This window comes from Nomascus leucogenys, chromosome 8 (assembly GCF_006542625.1).
Source record: "Nomascus leucogenys isolate Asia chromosome 8, Asia_NLE_v1, whole genome shotgun sequence".
Classification (NCBI taxonomy): Eukaryota; Metazoa; Chordata; class Mammalia; order Primates; family Hylobatidae; genus Nomascus; species Nomascus leucogenys.
This window is the reverse complement of record NC_044388.1, coordinates 39,665,393-39,682,164: the sequence shown is the minus strand read 5'-3', so window position 1 is coordinate 39,682,164 and position 16,772 is coordinate 39,665,393. Positions and strand designations below refer to the sequence as shown.

At 34.6% G+C, this 16,772-nt stretch overlaps 1 long non-coding RNA gene across 1 annotated transcript in view; it reads right to left on the bottom strand.

Moving 5' to 3' along the window:
* Window positions 1-313: 313 nt before the first annotated feature.
* Window positions 314-16,772, bottom strand: part of LOC115836294 — a 38,712-nt gene continuing 22,253 nt past the window's right edge. The window contains exon 3 of the long non-coding RNA XR_004031240.1: window positions 314-447. This is a non-coding gene — a long non-coding RNA (uncharacterized LOC115836294). The remainder of the gene's footprint in view (window positions 448-16,772) is intronic.

The window sequence follows — 16,772 nt, the reverse complement described above, 5'->3', positions numbered from 1 at the left end:
GCGCTTCATATTTTAGACAGCTTTCTACACAAAATTACTTAGGAGTAGATGGCAGAAAAACACTGAGTTCCAGTCCTATCTCAGCCCTTATCTGATTTGAACACTAGAAAAGCTTCTCACTAACACCTTTACCACAAGTCTCATTGCATTTTAGTTTTTAGTTGTACAGGTGTCTTCCTAAAAAGCAAAGTTAATCATGACATTTCCCCATATAAAAGAATATTTTAATTACCTGAATACAAAGAATAAAAGTAAAATTGTTCAGATAGACATTTAAGTCCCTTCACAACTGTAGACTTTTCTAGAATCTTACCACTTGTTTGTCATCTTTGTCATCTTTGACAGGCTTTGAAAAGTGGAATAGGAGCGTCCGTAGCCTCTGACAGGGCTTGGCAGATTACTAGGTGAGTCAATATGATTCTTTTCCTGGAGTTTGTGTTAGGAAACCTGGAGGGAAATCATCAAATTGTTAACAGAAAAGTAAGTGGACAGATAAAGAGGTAGATCTGAGTTAATAGTAAAGAATTAGAATAAAAATTGTGAAGCTTTGCTGCAGAGATTTCCAGAGCTGCTTAGGATTCAAATGATTGACTTGTCCAAGCTCAGAGACTTTAGTTTTGCTACTGTTTCTGCTCCTTCTTAGCTTGGATGCTTTGCTTTGCCTGGCTTCCCTTGAAATCTATGCATATGGCTGAAATCCTTGTTTACTTATTTACATGTCTATCTTTAAAATAAACTCTACATAGTTTAAGGTAGCCATAGTTAATCCTTGAACAACATGGGGGTCAGCGTTGCTGAACCCCCAATCCTGTGCTGTCAAAAATCTGCATATAACTTTTGACTCCTCAAACACTTAACTGCTAATAGTCTACTGTTGACGGGAAACCTTATTGATTACATAAACAGTCAATTGACACATATTTTATATATGTATTATATACTAAATTCTTACAGTAAAGTAAGCTAGAGGAAAGAAAAATGTTATTAAGAAAATAATAAACTAGAGAAAATATATTTACTATTTATTAACTGGAAGTGGATCATCATAAAGATCTTCATCCTCGTGATGAAGGTTGAGTCAGCTGAAGAGGAGGTGGAAGGGGAGGGGATGGTCTTGCTGTTTCAGAAGTGGCAGAGGTAGAAGAAAATCTGTGTAAGTGGACCCTTGTAGTTCAAATCTGTTTTGTTCAAAGGTCAACTGCATAGTGAGCTTATCATTCCCAAACATCACCAGCACGACCAACTTAAGTTCTGCCAACAGGAATGAAATGGTAGATTGGCCCTAAACTAACTTCACCTGGAAAATACTTACTCTTTTTTTAAAGTTCTGGGTCTAATATCATGTCCATTGGAAAACCACATTGCTCTAGAGAGAGCTTGGTTCTACTCCGTTTCACCATATATTTACTTCTATCTCTGTTACAGCAGGTAGGGAGTTCCTCGGGCTGCCACAACAAACCACCACTTAGTAATTGGAGACAGAGGACATTTCTGTTCTCACACTTTTTAGGCCTGAAGTCCAAAATCAGTTTTGGTAGGACCATGCTCCCTCTGAAGCCTCTAGGCAGGAATACTTTATTGTTCCTTTTTGCTTCCAGGGATTCCTGGCATTCCTTAGATTGGGAACCATAGCCCCAGTCTCTGCCTCTGTCTTCACATGGCCTTCTTCCCTGTGTCTTTGTGTGTCCCCTATTCTGTCTTTTTAAAGTACGTTCATTGTTGGATTTAGGGACTGCCAAAACCAAGATGATCTCATATGAAGATCCTGAACTTAAGTAAATCTGCAAACATTCTAATTCCAAATAAAGTCGCATCCTGAAGATACAGGTGATCGTGTCTTTGGGGGACCACAATTCAACCTAATACAGAGCAGTTATTACATTATTTTATAATTCACTTGGCTTTTCTTTGAGACTACAGTCCCTCAACCTCAAGACTCACACCTTACTTTTTTTATATCCTGGTATTCAGCAGTATCTGACACGTAGTTGAAATTCATTGAATAACACATTGAATAGACACACGAATAAAAATATTAAGCATTTCTCTCTATATTTCTAGGCTTTAATTTTCTGATATTTAAAATGAAAGTCTTACTTTGCTTTTTGGCCACTTTTAGCATTTGATTAGTGGAACAAACAGGAAGAACACTAAAATTTGGGCCTCTCAACCTTCCAGCAAATCTTTCTGAAAAGATTGTCCCTTATATTCTTTGATAATTTAAAATACCTAGCCCTGAAAATAAGTCTTTTTTTAAAAAAAGTTATTCTATCCAATGCTTGCTTTGGAGGTAAACCTACATACAGGGTTAGCAGTATACATTAATGCCCTTATGGAGATACATCTATTTTATGAGTCAAAAAACTGGGACTATGAACAGATAGGTAAGAACATTTTTATGGCAATAAAGTAAAATAATATTTTAAATCAAGCGTAGTTTATACTATGCTATACAGCCCAGATTACTCCTTCAGGACTGAGACAAACATTCCGCCCACAGCTGGGAGTAGCTGTGCAGATGACCGTGCACAGATGAGTCACTTTCAATGCCCTCTGTGGAAGAGAACTTTCTTGCCTAAATCATGATCTTCACTGGGTCCAAAGCTCAACCAATGGCAGGTCAATTGTGGGGAATGGTAGGGGGTCTAAAGGCCCAGCCCCCATTCCTCCAGGATAGGACACTTCTGAAGGGCCACCTTGGCACCAGAGATCTAATGGGATCAACATTTCAGTTAAAATTCTCCTTTGGCTTAATCCTATTTCCAGTCAGGCATCAGTCCTGAGGGCACCCTCCAATAATTTTGGGTACACGTCTCTGTCCTAGAGTCTCTTTCCCTTGGGCCTACACCTAAGATACCAAGCCTGTTCCAGAAGATAATTTAGCATATATTCTGTTTAGCTTTAGTCTTTTTAAATTTAGTTTTTAATTGTTTAAACTGAGACATTGTAATTGTACATATTGAGGGGGTAAAATTTGATGTTTTAATGCATATCTATGTTGTACAATGATCTTTCAGGGTCATTAGTGTATCCATCAACTCATACATTTATCATTTCTTTGTGGTGAGAACATCCAAAAGCCTCTCTTAGCTATTTTGTAATATACAATAGTTTGCTGTCAACCATAGTCACCCTACTGTGCAATGGAACACCAGAATTTATTTGTGCTATCTACTTGTAACTTTGTACCCATTGACCAACCTTTTTCCATCCTCTCTGTAACATGTCCCCTTGCAAGTCTCTGGTAGACACTCTTGTACTCCCTGTTTATACTCTATTTCTTTTTTTTTTTAATTCTACATATGAGTGAGATCAAGCACGATTTGTCTTTCTGTGCCTAGCTTATTTCACTTAACATGATGTCCTCCAGGTTCATCCATGTAGTCACAAATGACAAGACTCCATTTTTTTTTGTGGCTGAATAGTATTCATATATCTATATCTGTATATCTATCTATCTATCATCTATCTATCTGTCTATCTATCTATCTATCTATCTATCATCTATCTGTCTATCTATCATCTCCCCTTTTCTCCACATCCTTACTAACATTTATTTTCTTTTGTGTTTCTGATAATCGCCATTCTACCTAAAGTGAAGTGGTACTTTGTTGTGAATTTGATTTGCATTTCCCTGATAAGTAGTGATGTTAAGCATTTTAAAAACATCCCTGTTGGTGACTTGTATGCTTTTTTTTTTTTGAGAAATGTCTATTAAGGTCTTTTGCTCATTTTTAAATCAAGTTACTTGTCTTCTTGCTGTCTGAGTTTCTTATGTAGTCTGGATATTAACATCTTGTTAGATGTGTAATTTGCAAATATTTTCTTTTATTCTGTAGTTTTTCTTTTCTCTCTGTTAATAGCTTCATTTGTTGTACTTTTTAGTTTGATGTAATCTCATTTGTCTGTTTTTGTGCTTTTGAGGTCATGTTTAAAATATCCTTGCTTAGCCAATGTCATGCAACGTTTCCTCTGTGTTTTCTTCTAGTAGTTTCATAATTTTCCATCTTACACTTAATTCTTTACTACATTTTGAGTTGGTTTTTCTATATGGTGACAGATAGGGGTCTCATTCTTCTTCATGTAGATATCCAATTTTTCAGGCACCATTTATTGAAAATACTGTCTTTTCTACAATCTGTGTTCTTAGAAACTTTGTTGAAAATCAGTTTGCTGAAGACCTATGAATTTATTTCTGGGTTCTCTATTCTGTTCCACTGATCCATGTCTGTTTTTATGCCATGGTTACTATATGTTGGTAGTATATTTTAAAGTCAGGTAGTTTGATGTCTCCAGCTTTGTTCCTTTTTGCTGAGGATAGTTTGGCTACTCAGAGTATTTTGTGGTTTTATATAAATTTTAGAATTTTTTTTTCTATTTCTGTGAAAAGTGCTCTTATGATTTTGATAGGGCTTGCATTATATCTGTACATCTTTTTGGGTAGTTTTAACTACCATTATTTTGGCTATTTTAACAATATTAATTGTTTCAATCCATTCCTGTGGGACATCTTGCTATGTTTTTCTGTCTTTTTAAATTTCTTGCATTAATGTTTAATAGTTTTCAGTGTAGAGATCTTTAACATCTTTATTTCTAGGTAGCTTATTTATTGTGGCTATTGTAAATGAAATTATTATTATTATTTATTTGTTTTCAGATAGCTCACTATTGGCTTATAATGAATTATGTATGTTGATTTTGTATCCGGCAACTTATCTGAATTTATTTATTAGTTCTAACAGTTTTGTTGTCTTTGTTGAAATCCTTAGTGTTTTCTGTATATAAAATCATGTCATTTGCAAAAGGTACAATTTGACTTTCTCTTCTCAATTTGGATGAGTTTTTTTTTTTTTTTTTTTCTCTCTTGGCTAATTTCTCTGGCCAGCATTTCCAGTACTATGTTGAATAGCAGTGGTAAAAGTGGGCATTCTCATTTGTTCTTGATCTCAAAGGAAATGTGTTCACCTTTTCTCCATTCAGTAAGATGTTAGCTGTGAGTTTGGCATATATAGCCTTCACTGTGTTGAAGTACATACCTTCTATGCCTAATTTGTTATAATTTTTATCAGGAAGGGATATTGAGTTTTGTCAAAGGACTTTTTTGCATCTATTGAAATGAACATATAATTTTTATCTTTCTTTCTCCTAATGTGGTGCATCACATTTATCGATTTCTGTAAATCGTCCTTGCATCCCTGGGATGACTCCCAGTTGATCACAGTGAATGATCTTTTTAATGTGCTGATGGCTTTGGTTTGCTAGTGTCTTGTTGGGAATTTTTTAATCTACGGTCATCGGAGCTACTGGCCTGTAAATTTTTGTTTTGTTTAGTTTTGTGTGTGTGTGTGTGTCCTTTTCTGGTTTTGCAATCAGGGTAATGCCAGCCTCATGAATAAGTCTGGAAGTATTCCTTCTTCCTCAATTTTTTGGATCATTGATATTATTATTATTTGAATATTTAATAGAGTTCAGCATTGAAGTAATCAGATTCTGAGCTTTTCTTTGATAAAAGACTTTTTATTAGATTCAATTTCCTCACGCATTATTGGTCTGTTCAGATTTCTGTTTCGCTATAATTTAATCTTGGTAGGTTGTATATATCCAGGAGTTTATCCATTTCTTCTATGTTAACAAATTATTTGACATTTAGGTGTCTATAATAGTCTCCTATGATTCATTTTATTTCTGTGATATCAATTGTAATGTCTCCTTTTAAACTGTTTTTATTTGAGTATTCTTTCATTTTTTTCATAATTAATCTAGGTAAAGGTTTGTTAATATTGTTTATCTTTTCAATAAACCAACTCTTCATTTTGTTTAGTCTACATTTTGTTTATTTCTACTCTGAGTTTTAGCATTTCTTTCTTCTACCAATTTTGTGTTTAGTTTGAACTTGTTTTTCTAGTTCCTTGAGTTGAATCATTAGCTTATTTATTAGAAATCTTTCTTCTTTTTTGATATAGTAGACATTTATTGTTATATATTTTCTACTTAGAATTGTTTTTGCTGTGTCCCGTAGATTTGGTGTGATGTATTTCCATTCTTGTTTGTCTCAAAATTTTTAGTTTTTTTAAAAATTTATTAACTCCTTGATCTTTCAGAAGCATGTTAATTTTATGTATTCATAAAGTTTAGAAAGTTTTACTTATTGTTAATTTATATAGTTTAATATCATTGTGGTTGGAAAAGATACCTGATATTATCTCTGTCTCATTAAATTTAAGACTTATTTTGTGGCGTAACATGTGATCTATCCTGGAGAATGTTACATATGCAGTTGAGAAAAACAAGTATTCTGACACCATTGGATGAAATGTCCTGAATGTTCTGTAAATGTCTGTTAGGTTCATTTTGTCTATGATATGATTTATATCTAATATTTCTTTATCTATTTTTTTTGTCTAGATGACCTGTTCATTGTTGAAAGTTAGGTGGTAAAGTCTCATACTTTTGTGATATTGCTGTCCTTCTCTCTGCTTAGGTTTATTAATATTTGCTTTAGTAGCTGAGTGCCTCAGTGTTGGGTGGACATTTATTTATAATTGTTACAGTCTCTTCTTGAATTGATGTCTTTACCATTATATAATGACTTCTATGTCTCTTTATACAATATTTGATTTAAAGTCTAATTTACGTGATATAAATGTGGCTACTCCTTTTCTCTTTTGGTTTCCATTTGTATGAAATGTCTTTTTTCGTTTCTTCACATTCAGTTTGCTTGTCTTTAATGGTGAGATGAATCTCTTACAGGCATCATATAGTTCGGTCTTCTGTTTTTTGTTTGTTTGTTTTTGTTGCTGTTTCTATCCATTCAGCTACACTATATATTTTTATTTGAGAATTTGACCCACTTACATTCAAGGTTATTATTGATAGATAAGAACTTAAGGATTTACTCCTTCCTTTTTGTTAATTTTTTTTCTGAATATTTTGTAGATCCTTTGTTTCTTTCTTCCTCTGTTTGTTGTTTACTCTGTGGTTTGGTGGTTTTCTGTGGTGCTGAGCCTTGTTTTCTTTCTTTGTATTACTTGTATATCTGCTACAATTTCTTTCTTTGTGGTTACCATAAGGGTAACATAAAAAGTCTTGTGACTGTAATAACCTATTTTAAGCTGAGAGCAATTTAACTTTGGTGGTATAAAAATACTCTAGACATTTTCTCTCCTCTCCACAACTTATATTTTTGTTGTCTTAATTTACTTTTTAAAAATCTATTATGTGTTCCTTAGCTGCTAATGATAGCTTACTGTTTTTGACTATTTTGACTGTAAACTTCCATACTAAAGGATTGAGAGATTTACATTACACTGTTACATCACTGGGGTATTCTGAGTTCAATTTATGAATTGGCAAGTTTTCTATTTTATTGTATTTTCATTATAGTGATTATCGTCCTTTAGTTTCCAGATGTAGCACTCCCTTAAGCAGTTCTTGTAAGGCTGATTTAGTGGTCATAAATTTCCTCAGATTTTGTTTGTCTGGGGAAGTCTTTACTTCTCTATTTCTGAAGTATAGCTTTGTTGAAGGTAGTATTCTTAGTTGACAGTTTTTATTCTTTCTGAATTTGAATATATTATTTTATTCCCTCCTGGCCTGCAAGGTTTCTGCTGAGAAGTCTGCAGGTAGTCTAATAGAGATTCCCTTATATGTAACTTGGTGCTATTCTCTTTCATCTTTTAGAATTCTCTCTGTTTTGAATTTGATAGTTTGTGTATAATATGCCTTCGAGCAGATCTTTTTGAGTTAAATGTAATTGGGCACATTTGAGCTTTCTGAATCTGGATGATCATATCTTTCCCCATATTTGGGAAGACTTCAACTATTATTTTATTAAATAGGTCTTCTGTGCCTTTCTCCCTCGCTTCTCCCACTGTAACTCCTATAAAGCAAATAGCTGTTTGTTTTGTGGTGTCCCATGAGTCCTGTAGGCATCCTTTAGTTTTTATTACTTTTATTTATTTTTAATATTCTGAGTCGGTTATTTCAAAAATGCCTATCTTCAAATTTAAACACTTTTTTCTTCTGCTTGATCTATTCTATTGTTGAAGCACTCAGTTGTGTTTTTCATTTTATTTATTGCATTATTTAGCACCAAGGTTTCTGTTTAATTCTTTTTTGTAATTATGACTTGATTTTCATTCAGACCGTGAATCGTTTTCTTAATTTCACTGAATTATTTGTGTGTATTTCCTTGTATCTTGATGAGTTTCCTTAAGATCATTATTTTAAATTTATTTTCAGGCGTTTTGTGAGTATTCTTTTCTTTGGGGTCTACTACTGGAGACTTATTGTATTCTTTGTAGAGTGTCATGTTTACTTGATTATTCATGTTTCTTGTGTCCTTACATTGATATCTGCATATCTGTTGGAATAAAAACTTTTTACAATTGTATGCAGTAACTTCTTAAAAATTTACTTATTTATTTAATTCAGAAATGGGATTGTGCTCTGTTACCCAGGCTGTAGTGCAGTGGTGTGATCTTTATGGAGTAGCTTTTATGAGAAGGCTCTTTCCTGTAGATGGGTTCTGGGGTTTTATTTGGTTATGTTGCATTCAATTTGGTTCTGAGTAGACTCAGTAGCATGGTGCAGTCTCTTTAGCTGTAATCCCTGTCAGCATCTTTTGTGTCAGCAATGTCTGCAATTGCCTCAGTGGCCTAGGCTGTGAGAATTTGTGATGACAGTGTTATGGTTATCTTATACTGAGGACTAGCTTGGCGTGTATGGGCACAGCTAGGCAGGCATCTGTCTCTCTGGCTGCTGTTGGGTCACCTTTCATGCTGGGTGGCTCTGCAGTGGTCTGTCAGTGGGACATGGCCACTGCAGGACCAGCTGTTGGGGCAGATGTATGTATGGGAATGATGCGACCAGGCAGCTATACTGCAGTCTTCTTTGGGGGAAAAATTGCAAGAAGACTATGTTTTGTTGTACAGCTGCACTGTCCAATATGGTAAGCACTAGCCAAATACAGCTAGACAAATTTTAATTAAATACCATTGAATAAAATTGACAATTCAGTTCTTCATCCACATTACCCAAATGTGGCTAGTGACAATAATGTTGGACATCACAGATATATAACATTTTCATCATCACCACAAAAATTTCTACTGGGTGGTGTCTTAGTCTGCTTGGGCTATCATAACAAAATACCATAGACTGGTGACTTAAACAGCAGAAATTTATTTCTTACAGTTCCAGAGGAAACATCCCTCTTACTGGCTTGAAGACTGCTGCCTTCTTGTGTCTTCACATGGAGGCGAAACAGAGAGAAAATAAGCTATCTGGTATGTCTCCTTATAAAGGTACTAATCTCATCGTGAGAGCTCCACTTTCATAACCTCATCTAAAGCTAATTACATGCCAAAAGACTAATCTCCAAGTAACTTCACACTGGAGGTTAGGGCTTTAATATATGAATGCTATGGGAACACAATTCAGTTCACAGCAGTCAGTGATATGTTAGGGTACAGAATCATTTTACTTATACTTCTCAGCCTTTCCTGCATTCCTACCTTAACCAAGAACCATTTCTATAGTCTTTGATAGATGGGAGAATAGAAATGTAGGAACCAGGGTATCTTGTTTGCTTATATAAATAGTGTTCTGTTGATCCTCTCCAATTGCTTTCTGGGAAGGAATGCTGATGTCTGTGGCCTGGCAGAACATGCACAGCCACTTTCTTGTATGCTGGGCATCTTTCCCTACACGTATGGACATTCTCCCCAATTCTTGAGAATGTGGCATCTGTGAAATGCAACCGGTGGTATTTTAGAAATCTCTGAAAAAAAAAAAAAAAACCAGAAAGTGAAGGAGCTCATTGGAAGACCTAAAATTATAAATACTATAGAGATATGTATGGAAAATAAGAGTGAGATAAGAAAGAAACAATGTACTAAGCTGCTTTTAGTGATAAACTTCTCATCTATTTCAGGGGGAACTGGAAAGTATGAGGCATAAAGTACTAGATTTGAATCTTGCCTCTTTCACGTATACTCTATATAAACCTGAGTCATTTTGTCTCTTTGAGCCTCAATGCTTTGCCTGCACAATAGACCTAAATTATATTTTGATAGTTAAATAAGAAAATATGTAAATTCAATTTAACCTTTTACCTAATACAGTGTAAGCTGGCACCAAATATTTGTTCTTTCTGCATCCTATTCCATAAAGTTCCACAGGAAATAATTTTCTTAGCCATTCTTTTTAATGGTTGCTTCCATTTACTTTTGTTTACCTTTATTCGAAAGTATAAACAGTGAATTGTATACTATCATGGCCTGAAGTAGACTGAAATAATGCAGTATGAGAAGACGGCTTGAATTTGGGCTCTGAAATCAGATAGATTCAGCTTTGAATTCCAGTTCCATAACTTACTTTATTTATAACCTTTGACAAGTTTGACTCTCTAAGTCTCAGTTTCTTCATTTATAATATAAAGATAATAATTGTAGTAATTATCCTTTGGTTATTGCTAGAATAAAATAAAATAACGTCTGCATAGTGCTTATCTCCATGTCTGACAAATAAAGTGGAAGATAAAAAGGGAGAACGAAGAGAGAAGACGAGCATTTCGAAGTCATGGAAAACTTTAGAGTAAAATCATTTCCATGGCTTCAAACTTCCTTTGGTCCCACTTCATTCCTAAGTAGTGGAGGCAGTGTGCCACAGGAGAAGGAACACTGGTTCAGGGGGTTATATTCATTTTCTAGAGCTGCAATAACAAAGTATCATAGACTGAGTGGATTAAAACAATGGACATTTTTCAAATCTCCCTACTTGTTTGGTCCTGTGTGTCTATCTCTGTGTCCCTTGTTGTTTTCTTATAAAGACACCAGTCATATTGGATTAATGGTCCACCCTACTCCAGTATGACCTCATCTTAATTAATTAATCTAACTCATTTGCAATGAATCTTGTTTCTTTTCTTTTCTTATTTTTTCTTTTCTTTGTTTTTTTGAGACAGAGTCTTCATCTTGTTACCCAGGCTGGAGTGCAATGGCGCGATCTCAGCTCACCGCAACCTCTGCCTCCCAGGTTCAAGTGATTCTCCTGCCTCATCCTCCCTAGTAGCTGGGATTATAGGCGTGAGCCACTGTGCCATGTCAACAAACCTATTTCTGTATAAGCTCACATTCTCAGGCACTGGGGATTAGGACATCAACATCTATTTTTGGAAAACACAATTTAACCCATAACAGGGGCCAAAATTCCTGGGTACAAATTGCATATCACCTTCATCACCCTCTAGCTGTGTTCATTGAGTCCAGTTATTTTAACCAAATCTCCCTTCCTTCTTCTCTAAATTTGGAATTATAATACGCATTTAACTGTTTTTTTTTTTTTGTAAAGAGTAAATGAAATATTTGATATCTGTTATATAGCAGGTATCCCAAAACTCTGGTGAACACATACACACATAATCATTCACCCACAGAAATCCATATATGTATGTTTAGCAATATATTCTGTTATATAAAATATAATTGAAAGTACTGGAATAAAAAAAGGTTATTCTGGTTCAGAGAATTTTTTCATATTCTAGTTTTTTTTCCAAGTGAATTTTTTTAGAAACTATATCAGAACTCTGTTCTGATCACATTGTTTCATAATTCTCAGTAGAAGAAAAGAACAAAATAAAGCAAAATTAAAAATTCTACAAGCTCAATTTTGGAGTCTTAATACTCATACTACTTGTTATCATTTTTAGTTGACAATTTAGCCCTATTCAAGTCCCTGGTAATTACTACAGTCATCTTGGTTTGTGTAAAGGATGAGTGGTTTTCCTGTTATAGAGTGATTATTTATTTGCTCTATTGCTTAGCGAGACTTGTGGGTGTAGCAGTAAATTGAAATCAAAATGATAATTTAAAATGTCCTCTTTGTTGTTGATTCATCTTCAGCTTCCAATGAACTGTGACAAGCACAGCAAACCCATTCATGCCTACTACACTTGTGTATGTCCTCACAAGACATGAATGCCTCTGCATTCAACTGGATGCTTATAAATTGGATCTCCATGTCACTCTTAAGTGAGAAGGCAGGAACACAATATAGCTTAACGTAAGAGCAGACTTGTACTGGATGCCCGAGTGAAGTTAAAATAGTAAAAGCTCTGTCCTATTTTCAACAAGTTGTGTGTGCATTGTACATACAGCATTTTATTTTTAACAAAAGATCATTGATGAAAGTCATTGCATTGCAGAAAGTAAATAGCATAATTGAAGGAAAACAAACCTGCCTGAAGTACTAACATCTATTTTGTCCCTTTGAGACACAACAAGAATGCTCATGTGGCTGAGTGTTGGACCAATGAGAACTTGGGATCAATGCTAATTTTATAACAGGTCAAAATTTTAGGAATTAACTTTTTACAAAGATTCAAAATTAGCTTTTTTTATTCTCTTATTGTTATATAAGTCAAAATATTATTAAGAGTATTTCACACTGGACTTTCTCATTCATTTGCTTGCATTCCCTGTCTCTGTGTGCATTTATATCATGTTTAGTAATTCCTCTTTGACTTTTTAGGTCCACTGGTACTTTAATTTTGGAATTTTACATTCATTACTTCCTTAGGTTTCTCCTGCTATAGATAACAATCTCTTTCCTTAGCTTTTTAAAACTTATTATTTCTAAATGGATCTTTTCTCATTTTTCATACTCATCACTATGCTTATAATTGCTTGTTTTCCATCTGTCTCCCTTCTTTCTTGCCTCTTGGGGCTTCTTAAAATCTCATCAGAAGCTCATCAATGAACCACATTATTAGGAATCAAAGTGGAGTGCTCATAGATAACTATTTACATCAAATAAAAGAAATATGGGAGATTATCAGGGCTTCTGGCTAATTCTGCTCTTTTCCAGGACAAATACCCATAAATCATATGCTAAGAAAGATTGTCTCATAGCTTCCCCAGATATTAGGGACAGCTCTTAACAGAAAGGCAGGAAAGGGAGATTGAGAGGGTAAGTTCCTCAGGTAAAGAAGTGCTTAGTGCATTGAGAACTATAAACTAAGGGGAATAGTATGAGCTAAGGCTATGGGGGAAGTGTATCTCGCAGGCCATTTCAGACCCATTAGTACAATCCTGGAATCAAATTGAAGTATAACTGAAAGTTATTGAAATGGTTCAGATAGGACAATAGTATTATCCAATTCATTATATGTTCAAAGGATTCTTCTGAGCACTATGAGGATAATGGATGGAGATGGATGGTAAGAATAGATGCTAGAAGGTGTATGGTCCCAGAAAGTTAAGGGTTGCTTCAGCAAGATGAGAGAAGAAAGTGTGAGTATTTTGTAGGTATTTGTAACACAGTCTAAAAACTTCTACAAATCAGAAAGCAAAAGTATGAGATTGGTGTTTCCAGGTATTTTTTTTTTAAGGACTGCTATTTTGAAAAGAGAAATCCCTGGAAAAATAAGAAAGTTAAATTGGTTGTGATACAATTATGCCCTTTTAATATTAGTATTCCCCAAGGCTTAGTGTCCTGTAGTAATTTGGGTTGTAGGGATATACTACCAGACTATTTTTTATTTTAATATATCCTTTTTATATTATTATATATTACATATATAATATGTTATATTTTATACTAACCACCAGGTTTTTTTTTTTTGGAAGGACTACTAGTTTGAAGAGAGAAATCCCCAGAAAAATAAGAAAGTTACATTGGTTGTGATACAGTTATGCTCTTTTAATATTAATATTCCCCAAGACTTAGTGTCCTATAGTAATTTGGGATATACTATCCACCAGACTTCATCTGCATACCCTGTTCCAGGACCTTGCCACTTTACTAACTGCTGAGTTTATGTAATTAAGATTTGGTCACATAGTCTTGCTGTCATAGTGTTTTGATCAAATTAAACTGTGATATAATATTAAATCATGATTGTAAGAAAGAGTTGAATTGAGTGTGCTTTACTGCTGGGTAGCTGCTTCCTGTGGATGGTTGAGCAGGTTGGGCACTGTACACTCATACCTAATGACCTTGCATCCACACCAATGACCTCTTTTTGTGGCAGTGAAGTCTCCACCCCAGCCTCCATCTCTTTCTGCTGCAACTCCTCATGCTCCATTGCAGGTGCTTCTCTGGCTTCCACTGCCTGTACTGTCCTTAGTTTAACTTACCCCATCTTGATTCTAACAATGCTTAATGAACTTTCCCTCTGTACTATTGCAATTTTGTTCTCCTGGAAGTATTGGTCTAAAGCATCCACTATAGGTTTTGAAATGCATCAAAGAGAAAAATGAGAATGCTCATCACAAAGCAGCCAGCATGTGAGATGTGGGATGCATGCACATAGCTGGATTAACATGCACTACACCAGAAGGTAAATCCTTTTCTCTGTTCATTCAGACAAGTCATTTGGTTCTTTACAGGTGCTCACTCATTTCTTATCACTTATGTTTATTATGCCTCCTGCCATAGTTTGCCTTTTTTCCTTGCTGTCTTTCCATTGGACACAAATAATGGTTCTTCATGAAAACCAAAGACTACTATTTATTAAGTCCTTTCAGGTGAAATTGTTTCATTTCTTAGAACATTCCTATAAGGTACCAATTTATATCCCACTTGTGTCCTTCTTGGTTTTGTTTCTTTGTTTTTCCTATCATTTGTTAGATCTTGATTAACTTAATAAAACATCAGTGAGAAAGGTTTAGATATATCTTTTTTTTCTCAGCTTCCTGACCTAGGATGTTTCTGACTTATTTTCAAAGCCCTTTCTAGGTTGTTTCTAAAAGGTTTTCAATTCAATATAATGCAATTAGCTGTTTCCCTGGTGTTATTTTTTAAAAGAATGGCAGGTATAAATCTTGAAGTCCATCACCATCAATGCTGTCATTTCTATCCATTTGTCTAATTGCTATTGACCATGGAAAAGTAGTTTTTGATTGAGGCACAATGTAAAGTAATATTGATTATAGTAAATGAACTTTTCTGCAGTTGCTGAATCAATTAGGGAAAAAATATCTAGAGTTGCTTCTAATGTAATGAAGTCCAATTTTCATGTCACTGACTCGTAGCCCTTGTTCCTTGCTTGGTTTAGGCCTAGATATTTAAAATAAATCCCTTCTTTTGTTTAATATAAAAATCCCATTGCTCTAAGCAGAAGGATAGTAAAAATAAGTCTGTACTCCGGCTGTTCAAATAGAACAGAAGGAAATGAGAACAAAACCAGATTTTACTTTTAATCCTTCAGATAAGAAGCTTTTCTGCATGCATTTTATATCAAAGCAATATACATTGTATTCTAGGTTAACAATCAAGAAATCCATATCAAGAAGATATCAGCAGTTTTCAGCTGCTATCACACAGGAAGGAGGCTCAGCTCTGATTTTTCTGAGATGACTGATAATGATAGCATTGTAGGTGGATGAAGCACCTTTCACCCTGAAATGCTTTATAGAAATCACTCATGACAGCTGTGACTACTGATGCTTAGGCCTCTAGGGACTTATATGCAGGAACAGAAATGCTACATGGAGGGAAAATGGAGAGAGAAAAAAGAAAAGGCTACAGTACAGGTATAACCTTATGGCTAAAGACCCATTCAGGAGCAGGGAGGAACTCTTCAGGTATACAGTACTCTCAAGATCTGAAGATGGGGGTCTGAAGGTGTACAACCTTGTGATCTGTTGTTTTAACATAACTATTGAAATTCATGCTAGCCTTTGATCTTGGGGCCTCAGTGTCTCTGGGGTGTAAAAGTTAGCAGGCTCAAATGTAACATTAGAATAGCTGTTATTCCATGTAATTTTTATTGAATTTTCATAGCAATCTCTGCTGTGTCACAAATGGGTGGGACTATTTCCGTGCATTTGGGTGCTCAATGTCTAGCAAATCTGTGTATCATTATTACCTAAAATTCATAGCTCACCTTTAATAAGGCATTGCAACTTACAATGTTATATCATATGTTTTTTCATTTGCACCCTCACTTTTCATATGTGATAGGAAGGAATATTTTTGTAGTTGTTTTGTTTTTGTGTCATAGAAAGAGATATTAAGGCTTTCAGAATTTAATAGACTTGTACAAAACTATGAAGGCACAACTGATTCTCTAACACCAGATCCACTAATGTCTTCCTCTAGACAATATTACTAAATGATGATTGAGGTTCCATTTTTTTTAAATTTGTCATGAAAATATTCCCTAATAAAACCTTCCACTCCTATGCCAATGATTCTGGAACCCCTAATCCACTAAATAGCCCTTCTTTGTGAATACACATTTTCTTGGCAATCTATATATCTATGACTGTAGTCACTTCATTTGTTTTAGAGTTTAGAGGGTGTTTTTAGAGTTAAAATTCACTTTGTATAATTTGAGTGATTCATACTGGTGTTTATGATCAGCTTTTTCTTATGCCAACATTAGCTTGATATGCTTTTAGAAAAAAATACTGAATATGTCTGTTTTACAGATTGCTCAATGAATTTCATTCTTCTGGTTCCCAGACTAAAAGGACTGAACATCTTCATTACAAAACTTGATTGCTACTAATTTATTGTAAGATAAAAATTAGTGTAATTATATTATACTCCTGAATAAATCAACTACTCATCTCCCACCCTGCCTTCCTGCAAAGATAATACTTGCCATGGTTCTAATATGAGAGTGATCAAGACTTTTGCCAAGGTAATAAATAATGTAATCTTGAGCATATGCGGAAAAGGAATTAAAATGAAAATTTTCCACTCACCCCTTATATATGGCTCTATAGCATTCTTAAGAATGTTAAATCATGATTCTAAGGAAG